Source organism: Pseudonaja textilis, chromosome 2, assembly GCF_049901715.1.
Source record: "Pseudonaja textilis isolate UNSWEBS1 chromosome 2, rPseTex1.2, whole genome shotgun sequence".
Classification (NCBI taxonomy): Eukaryota; Metazoa; Chordata; class Lepidosauria; order Squamata; family Elapidae; genus Pseudonaja; species Pseudonaja textilis.
In genome coordinates, this window is record NC_141991.1 from 109,120,384 (window position 1) to 109,134,586 (window position 14,203).

The following is a 14,203-nucleotide window of genomic DNA, read 5'->3' on the forward strand; positions in this document are numbered from 1 at the left end:
GACCCAGCAGCAGAGTTGGCATGAGACACTAGAACCTGCTTGCAATTTAGCCAGATGGAGGGAGGAGGCTATCTTTGAATGGTGGGAAGAAGGTGCTTGTGATTGAAGACCTATGTCAGATGTGGCCCTCTCCCTTGTTCCTTGTTCCTTTTGAAGCGCATCGAGGATCGCGGCCTGGAGGGAGTTTTTGCCTTCCTGAATGCTGTCTTTGCATTCGTTGTTTGCCTCCTCGGAGCAATGAATGTGTTATTGGAGCTCTGGGTCTTCCAGGCTCAACTGTATGTATATAAGCTTATTTTCACTGTCCCTCCACAATGCGAGATGCTCCCCAACTCCTTCTGCATTAGGAAGAGGCTCTAGGGGGGCAACTTGCTTTAGGGGGGTGTTGCAGATCTTGACCAGCTCTGTCCATGCATCTGCATGATGGTGATACTGCCTGTTCCAATCCTCTCTGAAGCGTGCCACCGCGGGTAAGGTTCCTATGCCGTCTGAGGTCGTAGGCTTTCTGAGGTATCACTGCTTCTCCACAGGTTTGGACATCTAAAACTGGTTTTTGGGAATCAGGCTCCACATTTACATCAAGGGTGGGTGGAGGATTCAGGTCCTCTGCTACATCAGAGACATCTGTCATGGCTGAAGAAGTTGCCATGGTTGAAATTGGCAAAAGGTGAATTTTGGAAAATTTTGTGTTTTTCCATGTAATTCTTTTATTTTGCTAGGGGGCGCTGTGCGCAGGTAGCAGAAAGTAGGAGTGTCTGCTAAATTTAGTACTTAAGCACGTAGGTGGCACTGCAGGGTGTGGGCGGTGCTAGCACAGCACACCATATAGCTGCTTTTAGGGTGCATTGCGTGCTTGCTACACAAGTTGGCACTATAGGAGGCGTTGTTGTTAAGTCTGAAAGACGTTAGAGCAGAACGCAGGTTTGCCTGTTAGTGTTGCTTGCTACACAAGTTGGCGCTATAGGCCTGTTGGTGGTACTGGCTAGGTCTGGAAGACACTGTTGCTAAGCACAGGTTAGGCTGCAGGTAGTACTGTAAACTTGAATTAAGTTGCTAATTGTTTCCAGGATCTTCCCAGGTATTGATTTTAGACTGATTGGTCTATAGCAGGCTTGTCCAACCCGCGGCCCACGGGCCGCATGTGGCCCAGGTCACCTCGTAATGCGGCCCAGTGCCCACCCCAACCTTCATGCCAGAGCCAGCGAGGAGGAGGAGGAGGAGAGGCAGGCACGAGGCGGGGCGAGGCGAGCGCCAGGCCAAGCAGCAAGAGAAAAGGCGGGCGCTGTCAGAGCGCCACCTCCTGCTGTTGCCGCCGCCGGCACCACCGCTGCTTCTGCCCCCACCGCTGCTGCCGCTGCTGCCCCCACCGCTGCCATTTCTGCCCCTGCCGCTGCCGCTTCTGCCCCCGTCGCCACCCCTGCTGCTTCTTCCCCTACCACCGCTGCTGCTTCTTCCCCGCCACTGCTGCTGCTTCTGCCCCGCTGCCGCTTCTGCCCCTGCATGCCGCTTCTTCCCCATCGCGCTGCTGCTTCTGCCCCGCCCGCTGCCCATTCTGCCCCGCCACTGCTGCCCCGCGGCGGAGAAAGCGGTGGTGGTGGTGGGGGAAGAAGTGGCGGCGGCGGGGGCAGAAGCAGCGGGGGTGGCGGCAGGGGCAGAAATGGCAGCGGTGGCAGGGGAAGAAGCGGCGGGCGGCGGGGAAGAAGCGGCGGGGCAGAAGCGGCGGAGGCAGCGGCGCGGGGGCAGAAGCAGCAGTGGTGGCGGGGAAGAAGCGGCAGCGGGGTGGTGGCGGGGGCAGAAGCAGTGGCGGGGCAGAAGCGGTAGCGGGGACAGAAGCAGCGGTGGCGGGAGCAGAAGTGGCGGCAGTGGCGGGGGCAGAAGCGGTGGCGAGGGCAGCGGCGGCAGGGGCAGAAGCAGCAGCGGTGGGGGGGGGAAGGCTTCTGCCCCTGCCGCTGCTGCCGCTGCTTCTGCCTTCCAGTCCTGCCTCATCCAGCCAGGCCATTTGCAGGAGGAGAGGTAGGCATGAGGCGGGCGAGCTTTCTCCCCCTTCCCCCCCGCAAATTTGGCCGGAAAATAAACTGTGATAAAAAAACTGCGATAAAAAAACCGTGATAAAAAATAAATAATTTTTAATAAGTAATTAATAATAAATAATAAAAACATCTCACTAACTTCATTTCCAAATAAATTTAATATGTTAACTATGTTTTCTATGGTTTTTGGGGATGATCAGGTATTGTTACTGTTATTTTATTTTATGTGAGGCCCAAACCAAATTTTCATCTTCTAATGTGGCCCAGGGAAGGTGAAAGGTTGGACACCCCTGGTCTATAGTTTCCTGGGCTATGAACTCATTTGATCATCTTAAGGGTACTGCTCACTTAAAAAAAAACCTGGATGAGAGAGGCTTGCAAAGATGCAAGGATTCTTTGAAAACCAATGTTTGTGATTATTCTATTGTAAATGACCCTGAGATTTTTAATAGAATGGGAAGCATTATATAAAAATTAACAAGTATAGTGTTCCAAATACATAAATTTAAGTCTAACTGTATAATTATTTTAAGGCCTAAGCTTTCCTGAATCTCACAAAAGCTTAGGACTTAAAATAATAACAATTAAAAAAAACCACAGGTTTAAAAGGTGCTTACAGACTCTGGTTTATAAATGCAATAAGTATTATATAATTTTGGGACTTTTGATGTTGTAAACTTTTTATGGCAAGTGCATTCTTCTGTCATAACTGTCCATGTACATTATATTCCTACGCATCTATTTTCACCTTAGATGAACGAAGAAAGCAATGCATCTTTATGCAATTCATTTTTACCTTTTACAATTATTCATTTGTACTTTTTTTTTTTTTACCAATTTCTGAATTCAATTTAACTCAATCTGGCAACGCAAGGTTACTTGGTATAAGATTAATGTTTGTTGGCTTCTTTATTAGTCCTTTATTATTTCTAGTAATTTATACTAATTAATCTTACGCTGGCTTTACATTGCAAATGGGAACAGCCACCCCTTCTTCAATCCAACCTGATCTCTAAAAGTTTGACAAAGAAGCTGATTGGAATTCTTGTTTCACATCTGGTGGTAGCTATTGCCACTCCTGAACAAGGGCAGCAACCCACAGTTATGAACAATTAATACAATTAGAAAAATAGGTAATAATTCTCATTGTTAACTCTCCTTTGTGGGAAAAATCTCAGCAGTTAATTCCTTTCTCATTGGGGATTGATTTGAGTCAAAAGTATGAAAGCACCATGAGTGAAGGAGAAAACAATCCAGTGTGACTGTGTTTTTTTACAATTAATTTTAATTGCCTTGTGTAAGCTGAAGCAAAACTCCAAGGAAGAATTATCGTAGAGATGTTTGGACTGTTTGCAAGCACAGCAACATCTGAGAAGGAAGTGCTGCCACCAAAGCAACAACTATAAAAGAGTCCTTTGCAACCAGTTGGCTAGAAAAATGTTATGCAATAAGATGATTTGATAGATGTGTAATCTATGAACCAGTTACTGCTTTCTCAAGTTTTGTTACTACAAATGCCTTAAAAGCCTGTTCCCAGATTCTGTGCCTGTGACTCAGAGCTAAGTCATAAGCTTAGTTTTGTTCAGGGGTAATGATACTGAATCTTGTCTCTTTTAGTTTGGGGAGATATAAGAAGTAATTGTTTGCATAAACAGGAAGAACTTGCTGGGCAAACTAGTAACACATTGTTCCTGACTTCGCAATTATTTATGTAGTTTGATCCAGAACTGCAGCTCCAGGCTCCAGAGTTGCTGTGTTGAAAACAGAATTAGGGATTTGTCTTTTTGACAGCTGACTTGATTTAGATTGTGTAGGCGTTTTGGGCAGGCCCAAAGGAGTTACTACCTAAAACAAAGCAGTAAATGCAGTTCTCTACCCTGTCAAGCCAAGGTGCAAAAGAGAAAAAAAAAGGCTCCCCCACCCCGCTTTTACAGGGAAAAGAAAAACAAATCACAAATAATAAAATGCCTATTTTTTTTAACCTTTTCATGAAATCTCAAGTGTCTTCCTGGCAGAGCATTTAAGCATTTTCTGCTTAAGACTGAGGCCAGACCCAGCATAAGGATGCCTATTTTCTTGTGCTTAGGGAGCAACTCCTGGAACATAGATGTTTGTGGAAGAAAGTGGAACTTTAACTAGGGGCACATTTTTATTCTTTAACCCTGGGCCTCTTTCCTAGTGAATGGGCTGCTTTGGGTACTTGAACTTTCCCTAATCAAAGCAGACAATGATGAAATGTGCATAGTGTTTGAAACTTCATCTAGATAGTGAACCAGTTTCATAAGATGGCCAGGAGGGAAAAAAAGGTGAAGTTACTTTGTTCCTACCGAATTACAGAAACATTTCAGGCTTTTCTCACAGGTGTGGTAAGATGACACAAGATAGAAAATACTTAGTTTTAGATGATGATGATGATGATGGTTGGTCACACAGTCAGCCTGATGTTTAGACTGGATCTGACATTTTTGTCTACCTATCAAATCCTTCCTTCAGACTCGGAATAGTAGATGTTGTTTAATGGTGTTAAAGGTAGCATTGCAAAATGTAAGCTGTTCAATTGCCTTTTACAATTGGCTGATGGTGAATTATATTATTATAAACTTTTATTCATTAAACATGAAACTTAGTCAATTGAACATTTAAAAATGTATCACAGATATCATTGACTAACTCTGATGGTTGATACAGGTTGCTGCCAGCATCCTAGGTATCAACCAAATATCTTCTTAAAACGTACGTTGTGCCAAGCAGCATAGTCTTTTGCAGCTCTGCTGACGCTAGAGCAGGAAGCTGCAACTTCTTGATGTATTTTGCAAAAATCTTGGACATGGTGCCAAGTACCCTGATGACAATGGGTATCACTGTTGCATTTTCATCCATATTTATTACGGATGATGAATCTTTGCTCAATTACATCACTTTCCAAATATTTTTCTTTCACAATTACATGATTCTTTTTTTTGAAATCCCCTGGCTTGGCTGGTTCTGCCTGGTAGTAACATTTGATGATTTCTCAATTTTCCTTGTCCAAGTTTTGAATAACAACAACAACAACAACAACAATAATAATAATACAAGGAAGATTTCCAGGTGGCCACAAGAAACTGAATGTCTTTCCTTAGAAGAGGGGAGAGGGGAGTATTTAACTCCATACATACAGGCACTGAATTTGAGGAATACATAGGCCTTCCAGCTGAAACACTTCTCATTTGTCAGCCATTCTGTGTAATCAGATTGACCACCACAAAGAAAATGACCTTTTTGATACTCATAGTCCCTTTGTATATAAAAGCTAATTATACATATATAAAGAAAAAAATTCTCAGTTGTATTAGAATTCAGGGAATTTCAGAAAAAAGTTTCTGATTGACAAATAAAAACATAAACATATAGAGATCTGAATAATACTTTGTATATCCCAAAGATAAGAAGTAACTGGACTTTCTGGACTTTCAGCTCTGAGCTGAAGAAGCTTCTTGAATGAGAAGCAAAATGTCTTCAAAGAAAAACCAGAAAGTATAGTTACTTTTTGAAAAAGCACCTTTGGGAGAACCATGACTTGGATGACTGAGAATCTCCATAGACAAATACTTTGTATATTGCTCCCTAGAATAGGAAACTAAAATTTAATTTCTCCCATAGGAAATAAGCATTCAAATAAGGAGCTCATACAACTCCATTCCATTAGTCTTTTTAAACACAGATTTTAAAAAATCAAAACTATATATGAGAGGTGAATGAAAAAAAAATGCCTTCACTGTTATATATTGTCAACAGATGGTGTTACTGACATGATAGAAACTCTGACATGTTCTTTCCACATGTTGTTTCATTTCAGTTGGTGGAAAGTTGTGGGGAAAATGTTTGTGGTGCTATTGTTCATGAATTTGTTGATTGTGGGTACATACTTATCCATGAACTTTAAGCAACAAGCCATGTTTGAATCTTTGATTCCAGAGGAATCCTTCCAACTGAAATTCGTCACCAAATATAGGTTGTATATCCTGAAGACTAAGTATTAACGGTCATGAAGGCCAAAAATGTAAAGAGAATAGAACTGGAAAGAACTGATCTGTGTGATCAAGAATTAAATGGATGATTTATGGCAGCAACTGATAGATTTCACATGAAAAAAAAAGTTGATGAACTGGTTAAGGGCAGTTGTGGAATTGCTCAAAGGGAAATTACTGCCAAGCTTGGAGTTATTCAGGGACATGAGGCTGATTTACTGAAATTCTTCAGTCTCAAATTTGTACCAGTTAGGTCCCTCCTATGCTGAAGGGAGAAATGAAAGCTTCAAAAGCTTAACTTTGCCAGCACGTGTTGTCATGCTATGAGAAAGAAAGTGAGGAATTTCTTTATGATATTGTGAAATATCTGTCCATTATCACCGCAAAGTTTTATTAGTGGGGGGAAAAGGCTTCAGGAAGAGATCTTATGGTTACATTTTGGGGGGATGCAGATGGCATTGTTCACCTGAATTTTCTTGAACCTAGCACCTCTATCCGTTTAGAGTACTGCACTGCAACACTTAACATTTTAAAACACTGATTTAATGTAAAGTTTGGATGGACAAACCACGTAATTTTGCTGATAAAGTTTAGCTTCATAAACTATTCAAAATGCAATTGGGAAACTGAATCTCACCACCTTACACACACCCCGCCCATTCAGTCCAAATTTCCAGTTTCCCCCCAATTTGGAGGAATATTTTTGTGATTCAAATGTTGAGATAGACTGTATTATCAGAACCTAGTTGAAGATACTCTTTCATGACAATTCAAGAAACTAACAGAGAATGGTGGTGATTATGGGGGAAAGTTTATTTTAAAAAGAGCTTATTTCAAGGACTGATCTCCTGTTTCATTTATTAAAATATCCTGAATTTAACTAAAGTTAGGAAGGGAGTGGTTTGGGTTTTTTTTTTTTACATCCAACCGTCACATTTATAACCTTAGAGCATAGCCACAACTACAGTCTTCTTAACCCTGTATTTTTTGGCATCCAAAACTCTATTCAAGTGTGAGCAAAACTGTGTGTAAGTGCAGGTGCCTTTGAGTCAGTTTTTGATTCCTGGCAACTGCCTAGACAGGTCCCTGCAGTTTTCTTGTCAGTGTTTCAGAAGTGGCTTGCTACTGCCCCCGTTTTAGGGCTGAGAGAGAATGATTGGCTCAAGATCACCTAGCTGAAGGTGGGACCGGGACTAATAATGAACAACCATTTGTCCAGAAAGGTGTAGAGTCTTCTGCTCAAGAAGAGAGTTGGACTTGAAGACTTCCAAGGTCCCTTCCAATCCTGATGCTCTATGTTCTATTTCCTGATGCCTTAACCACTACATTAAACTGTATTGGGGGAGTAGGATACATAAACCCGTATAAAGATCACATGGTCTTGTATGCAACTTTAGAACTGGACTTGTGGATTATTGCTTAGAAACATTTCCAATCTTCCCCAAGCAGCTATTTCAAGAATTCTTACCCAACTTATATATAGTAAAAGGAATGCGGTTAGAAAAAAGAACTGTTAGGAATTTGTACTGTCTAATTTAATTTTAACAAATCATCTTTAAATATGGATTTCTTATTGGTGCAAAGGTTGGTTCATCCTTTTGGACAGCCCTACATACTGTTAAGAAAGATAATTATAGATAATTGGTTTTAATTATATGTTTCTATAAGCCACAACAGTTTGTGAGCCAAACCAAATTGAAAACTATTTAGTAGCTGAATTCATATCACAGAGAACCGGTTTAGTCTACTGGTTAGGTTAAAAAACTGGAGACTGTGAGTTCTAGTCCCGAGTTAGGCATGAAAGCTGACTGGATGACTTTGGACCTGTCCCTCTCTCTTGTTAGGAAGAAAAAGCTGAACTCATATCATACTCAGATGTGATTTTGTTTTTTTCTCAGTATGTTGAATGAACCAAACATGATTTGTAAGAGCTTAATAACAGCAACATATAGTTTATGATTCTATAAGTAGCAATTAAACAAACCATAGATTAGAGATGTCTATGGAGGTTCTCAGTCATCCAGGTCATGGTTGTCTCAAAGCTGCTTTTTTTTCAAGAGGCAACTAGACTCTCTTGTTTTTTCTTCGAAGACATTTCGCTTCTCATCAAGGAAGCTTGGATGAGAAGCAAAATGTCCTCAAAGAAAAACCAGAAAATCCAGTTGCCCTTGAAAAAAAAAAAGGACCTTTGGGACATAGATTAGAGAGCAGTCTTTCCCAATCTTGGCCACTTTGAGATGCATAGACTTGAACTCCTAGACTCTCCCAATTAGTTTGACCATTGCTGAGAATTCTGGGAATTGAAGTCAACACATCTTAAAGTTTCAGATTGGAAAACCCTGAGTTCGAATGATGTGTGAACAACACCAATTACGTGAATATGAAATGAGATTCCTTGGATGTCTAGGTGATCGTGGTGGTGATTATACTGATTTGGTGAGGAAAAAACTAAAACTAAATGGAACTGTTTGTGCTCAGTGGATCCCATATGTATATTGGGAAATGTTTTTTTAATGGATTGATATCAGCTGGGCTGGGAGTTCCACTTGGCAGTGACAGCTTTGGCCCACGGTGCCCCAAGGACCTGATGTAACATACTTGCTGTGGCAACAAGTGAGTTGAAGACTCATTTGATGAGGCAGCACTGGCCTAATTGGGATGCCAGTCCTGTCCCAATTTTCATGTTTAGATAGGAGAACTATAATAATTAAGAGAGAATAAACATTCCATAAATGATTGGTTCACACCTATCTCTGATCTCCATCCTGACCTGTTTCCCTTACTCCATGTTCCAGATGTAACTTAGGGAACTACTTCCCTTTCCCAAACTTCAAAAGCAGTTTGAACATAAATCAATAGTTGTCTTTTTTTCTACTGACCTCCCAATGCTGAGGAGCAGCACAGATTCATTGCCCCAAGCAGAGCTGAGGGCCCAGGTAGCACTAAAATCCTTTCACCTCTGCCCTTCTGTACAAAAGAAAATCAAATAAACATCTTCTGCTTTTTTATTTGACATCTTTACCTTTGTCTTGTGAAATGCAAAACAGCCCAGCTAATCTCTGGGTGGAGATTTGCTAGATGATTATATTGAAACTGAGAAAGACACAGAACCATACCATTTAAAAAAAAACCTGGTTCTACTATGATTTCAAATACATCAGAGCTGAACTAGAAATAAATCAGCTAAGTTCGTAAACGGTGCTGAAAATATGGGAACAGGGTACTTTGGGGCTGATTTTAAAATGTCTCATTAGCCTTGCATAAGAATATTCTGTTTTTCTACTTTTAAGCCTGGAGGTAAAATTCTCTCACAGAGAGCTCCTTTGAGAAGCAATGTCACTCTAAAGAGGGAACTAAAATATAGAGATTTTGCCAAATGTATGGGCTGATTATAACCCTATTCAAATTAAGTGGAAAGGAAAGAGATCGATTGGAAGTTGGACATTTAATAATAGTATATTAAAAGATAACAAATATATTGAAATGGTGAGAAAAGAATTGAAAATATTTTTTGAAATAAACAAGAGAGGGCATACGTCTCTTCAAAATCTTTTGGATATAACAAAAGCCTATGTGAGAGGTTTAACTATTGGCTATAGTATTAAAAAAAATAAAGAAAAAAGACAACAGCAAAATGTGTGGAGAGAGAAACTTAAAGATTTAGAAGTAAGTAGACAAGCTGATCCGAATAATCAAAATTCTAGTAAAGAAATAGATTTAGTAAAACATAAGATAAATATAAGTATGCAGGAAGACCTGGCCCGAAAAGTTAAATTAGCAAAACAAAACTATTTTGAAAATGCAAACAAGCCAGGGAGATGGTTAGCCCATAAAATAAAAAAAGAACAAGGAAAAAGAACGATTGTAGCTCTCCAAGACCAAAAAGGGAAAGTATGTACCCAGGCTAAGGAAAAGAAAGATATTGCCAAGGACTTTTTTATAAGTCTATACAATCAAGAAGAAATACCAGAACAACTTATTAACCAATATTTGAAGGAAAAAAATTACCGGAAATTATGGATGAAGAGAAATGTATTTTAAATAATAAAATATCCACAGAAGAAATTAGAAAGGCAATTGGAGCCCAAAAATTAAATAAAACCCCAGGCCCGAATGGAATTCCGTCTGAATTCTATAAGGAGTTCCAAGAGTCATTGGAGGAGTTAATGATAGATCTATATAATGAAGCCTTGGATAATGCTAATATACCAAAATCATGGACCGAAGCATATATAACCCTTATCCACAAAGAGCAGTCAGTTCCACAAAAAATCCAAAATTATAGGCCAATATCACTTTTAAACGTAGATTATAAGATTTTGGCCACAATATTGGCGGAAAGATTAAAGAAAATATTAAGTAGGATTATCCATACTGACCAGAATGGGTTTTTGCCATATAGACAAATACAAGAATAATTATGGACGTTTTAGAAACACTCAACTAAAACAATGGCGCTGATGTTTTTAGACGCTCAGAAGGCGTTTGACAATTTCAATTAGAATTTTCTAATTAAACAATTGACAGGCATGAAATTTGGTGAAATTTTTTTAGGGTCCATTAAAACAATATATAATACCCAAACTGCAAAAAATATCAATAAATGGAGAAAATAAAGATAATATAAGGATAAACAAAGGTGTAAGACAAGGATGTCCCTTGGCTCCCCTACTTATATATTAGCAGAAGAGACACTATTGGTACAAATCCGACAAAACCAAGAGATCAGGGGATTAAAAGTTAAAAAAGAAGTGTACAAACTTAAGCATTCACTGACGATGTGGCCTTTATAGTGGAAGATCCCCTGGAAACGACACCTATTTTGATGAAAGAAATAGAACAATAGGGAAAGGTGGCAGGGTTAAAAATTAATAAAGAAAAAACAAAAGTGATAACAAAAAACTGTACAAATGAACAAAAGGAAGAACTAACGAAAAAATTAGGGATACAGGTGGTAAATAAAGTAAAATATTTGGGGATATGGCTGACAGCTAGGTGCTCATCAATTAAAAAAGATAATTATGATAAATTAACTATCCAAATATTTAATGATTTAGATAATTGGGCAAAACTACAAATATCTCTATTAGGCCGTATTGCAATAGTAAAAATGAACATTCTGCCAAAATTGTTGTTCCTATTTCAGATGTTGCCAATCAAGTTGGAAAAAAGCTTTTTTGAAGAACTAAATAAACATATATCCAAATTTATATGGCAAGGGAAAAAAACCAGAATAAAATATAAATTATTACAAGCTGATAGAAAGAAAGGAGGCTTTTGTCTTCCAGACTTCGAAATATATTACCATGCTGCGATAGCAACTTGGCTTAAAGACTGGGTCAATCTGATAAACAAAAGGATTTTAACACTAGAAGGTTTTGATCTCCAACTTGGATGGCACGCATTTATGTGGGATTGAAAGAGTAAACACCATTTTCAAAGGCATTATATAAGGAATGTGCTACTAAATATTTGGGAAAAAATAAAAAAGTACATTACTGCAAGGTCCCACTGTGGTTATCTACAATGGAGGCAGTTACACATCCAAATCTTTTAGATTTTGATAATATTGTAAGATATAAAGATTTATTACATCAAAATGGAGAGTTAAAGGCTAGGAATCAAATTCACATTTTAGGAAAAGAGATATCATGGTGGTCCTATGCGCAGATATAATCGCATTTCAAAAAAGATAAAGAACAATTCGGTTTTAACATGACCTACAAGAATTAGATAAAATTTGGCAAGGAGAGGAAAGGAAGATGATTACTAAAATATACAAATATCTATTGGATTATAAACTAAAAGAAGAAACAGTCAAGGAGTGTATGATAAATGTGGGCCACAGTATTGAATTAGACAAGGCCACAGTATTGAATTAGACAACAAATTAACTATGTCAGCCTCGTATAAAGAGAACTTCTATAAAATGGTGTATCGTTGGCACTTGCCACCCGCGAGACTGGCTAAGATGTTCCCAAACCTCCCCCCAAACTGCTGGAAATGTAACTGCACCCAGGGAACATATTTCCATATGTGGTGGACTTGTCCATTTGTGCAAAAGTTCTGGAAAAATATCAAAAATTGGATTTTAAATAAAACTAAGCAAGAAGTAAAACTTGAACCCGAAACTTTCTTGCTGGGTATGATAGATTCAAAAATGGAAAGAAAATACCAATATTTAATTTTACACATTATAACAGTAGCTAGAATAAGCTATGTGCAAAATTGGAAATTGTCTACCATCCCTTTAGAGGAGATGGTCATCCAAAAAATTCACGAGTGTGCAGAGATGGATAGCCTAACTAAACTACTAAAAAAATAACCAAGATAGTGATTACTATAAAACATGGAATTCCTGGTATGAATGCTTAAAGAAAAGGCAATATTTGACAACTGGATAAGTTATTGAAGACATGCATTTAATCATAAAGTATTTTGTGAAACTAAAACATTGAAAGAACGAAGAAGGTATTGTAACAAGGCAGATCACGTCATTGGTAAAAAATGTTAAAAAATGTGTAACCATTGCTCAACTTTCGCTGCAAAATGTATATATGTATATATATATATGTTTATATGCTCGTTTGTTTTTTTAAATGTTTTAAATGTATGATTCTTAAATAAACTTTCTTTCCATTTGAAAAAAAAAAAAAAATAAAGAGGGAACTAAAACATAAATTAAACAGTACAAAATAAGCAGATAATGAAAAGCACTTGGAAATTGTGGGCTCTTTCCTGAGAATTGACCTGTTCATTTTAGTTAGGTAGGTTTATATTCTGTCTTTGCTCCCTTTCCCATCTTTCCCAATAGCAACCAAACGAGGTAGGTTGGCTTTGAGAATTATGGAACAGGCATAATAGTAAATCTTGTGCTGACTCCCAAAACTGAAGTCTAATTTAATGAATGCCTTGGCCTGCTTCTGCCTTCTTCTTTCTTAGTGTTAATAATTTGAGTAGAGGAAGTCCTTGACCTGCGATCATAATTGAGACCAAAATTTCTGCTGCTGAGCAAGGTAGTTCAGTGAGTTTTGCCCTGGTTTTTTTTCCTTTTTTTTCCTTGGTTGTTAAGTGAATCATGGGGTTTTTAAGTAAATCTTGCTTCCCCCATTGACTTTGACAGAAGCCGGATGGTTGCAAATGGTGATCTCATGGCCCTGAGACAGTGCAATGGTCATAAATGCAAAAGTGTTGCCATGCATCCGAATCAGAGGTGGTATTCAGCAGGTTCTGACCAGTTCTGGAGAACTGGCAGCGGAAATTTTGAGTAGTTCGGAAAACCGGCAAATCCCACCTCTGACTGGAGATTTTACAGTATCCTTCCCCTGCCACACCCACCAAGCCACGCCCACAGAACCGGTAGTAAAAAAAGTGAATCCCAGCAGTGATCTGAATTTTGATCATGGGATTATGGGTCTCTGCAACGGACGTAAGCATGAAAACATGTCGTAACTTTGAATAGTCATTGGTTGTAAGCTAAGGATTATCTGTATGTTTACACGATATATAAATAAATATTCTGCATATCTCAGGAAACAATATCTGCTGGGCTGATAATCACTTGTGTTTCTCTCAGCCAGTGTTTCACTATCTCAGCTGTTTCCACTACCAGCTTTTGCCTCACTTTTTCTCTTTTCTCCCCTTCTTTTTCCACCCCCTATGGATGCAAATCATTTCAACTGAAGGATGCAAATAATTTCAGCTTGCTAAATGTCTTTGTGCCTGTGTTATTTGCCTGAAAAGCAAAGTACTGCTTGATAGCCTGGATTGGTGGGGTGGGGGGCAGAGAAGAACTGGGCTGCATGGATGGTAGGCCGGCATGCATGCAGCCCTTGTGTGATTGGTGGGCCGGTGCGCATGTGTGCAGCCTAACTTGCATGATCAGCAGGCCGGGGAGCATGCACACTAGTGCCCGCCAGCCCACTGCTCGTGCAAGTTGAGCTGCACACACACACACGTGTGCTCCCTCCAGCCACGCATGCGGCCGAATACTAAATAGGACACAGCCCGTGGTGGGCTGCAGCTGCAAGGCGTTGGGACTCCTGCTGTATCAACAGACAAGAGGTGCCCTTTCCTTGATCTGTGTGTGATGGATGGATTGGCCTTCAGCGTGATATGAACCATTTGTGAATGTTGCTGTTAGAAGGCGTAGGAGCTGCACAA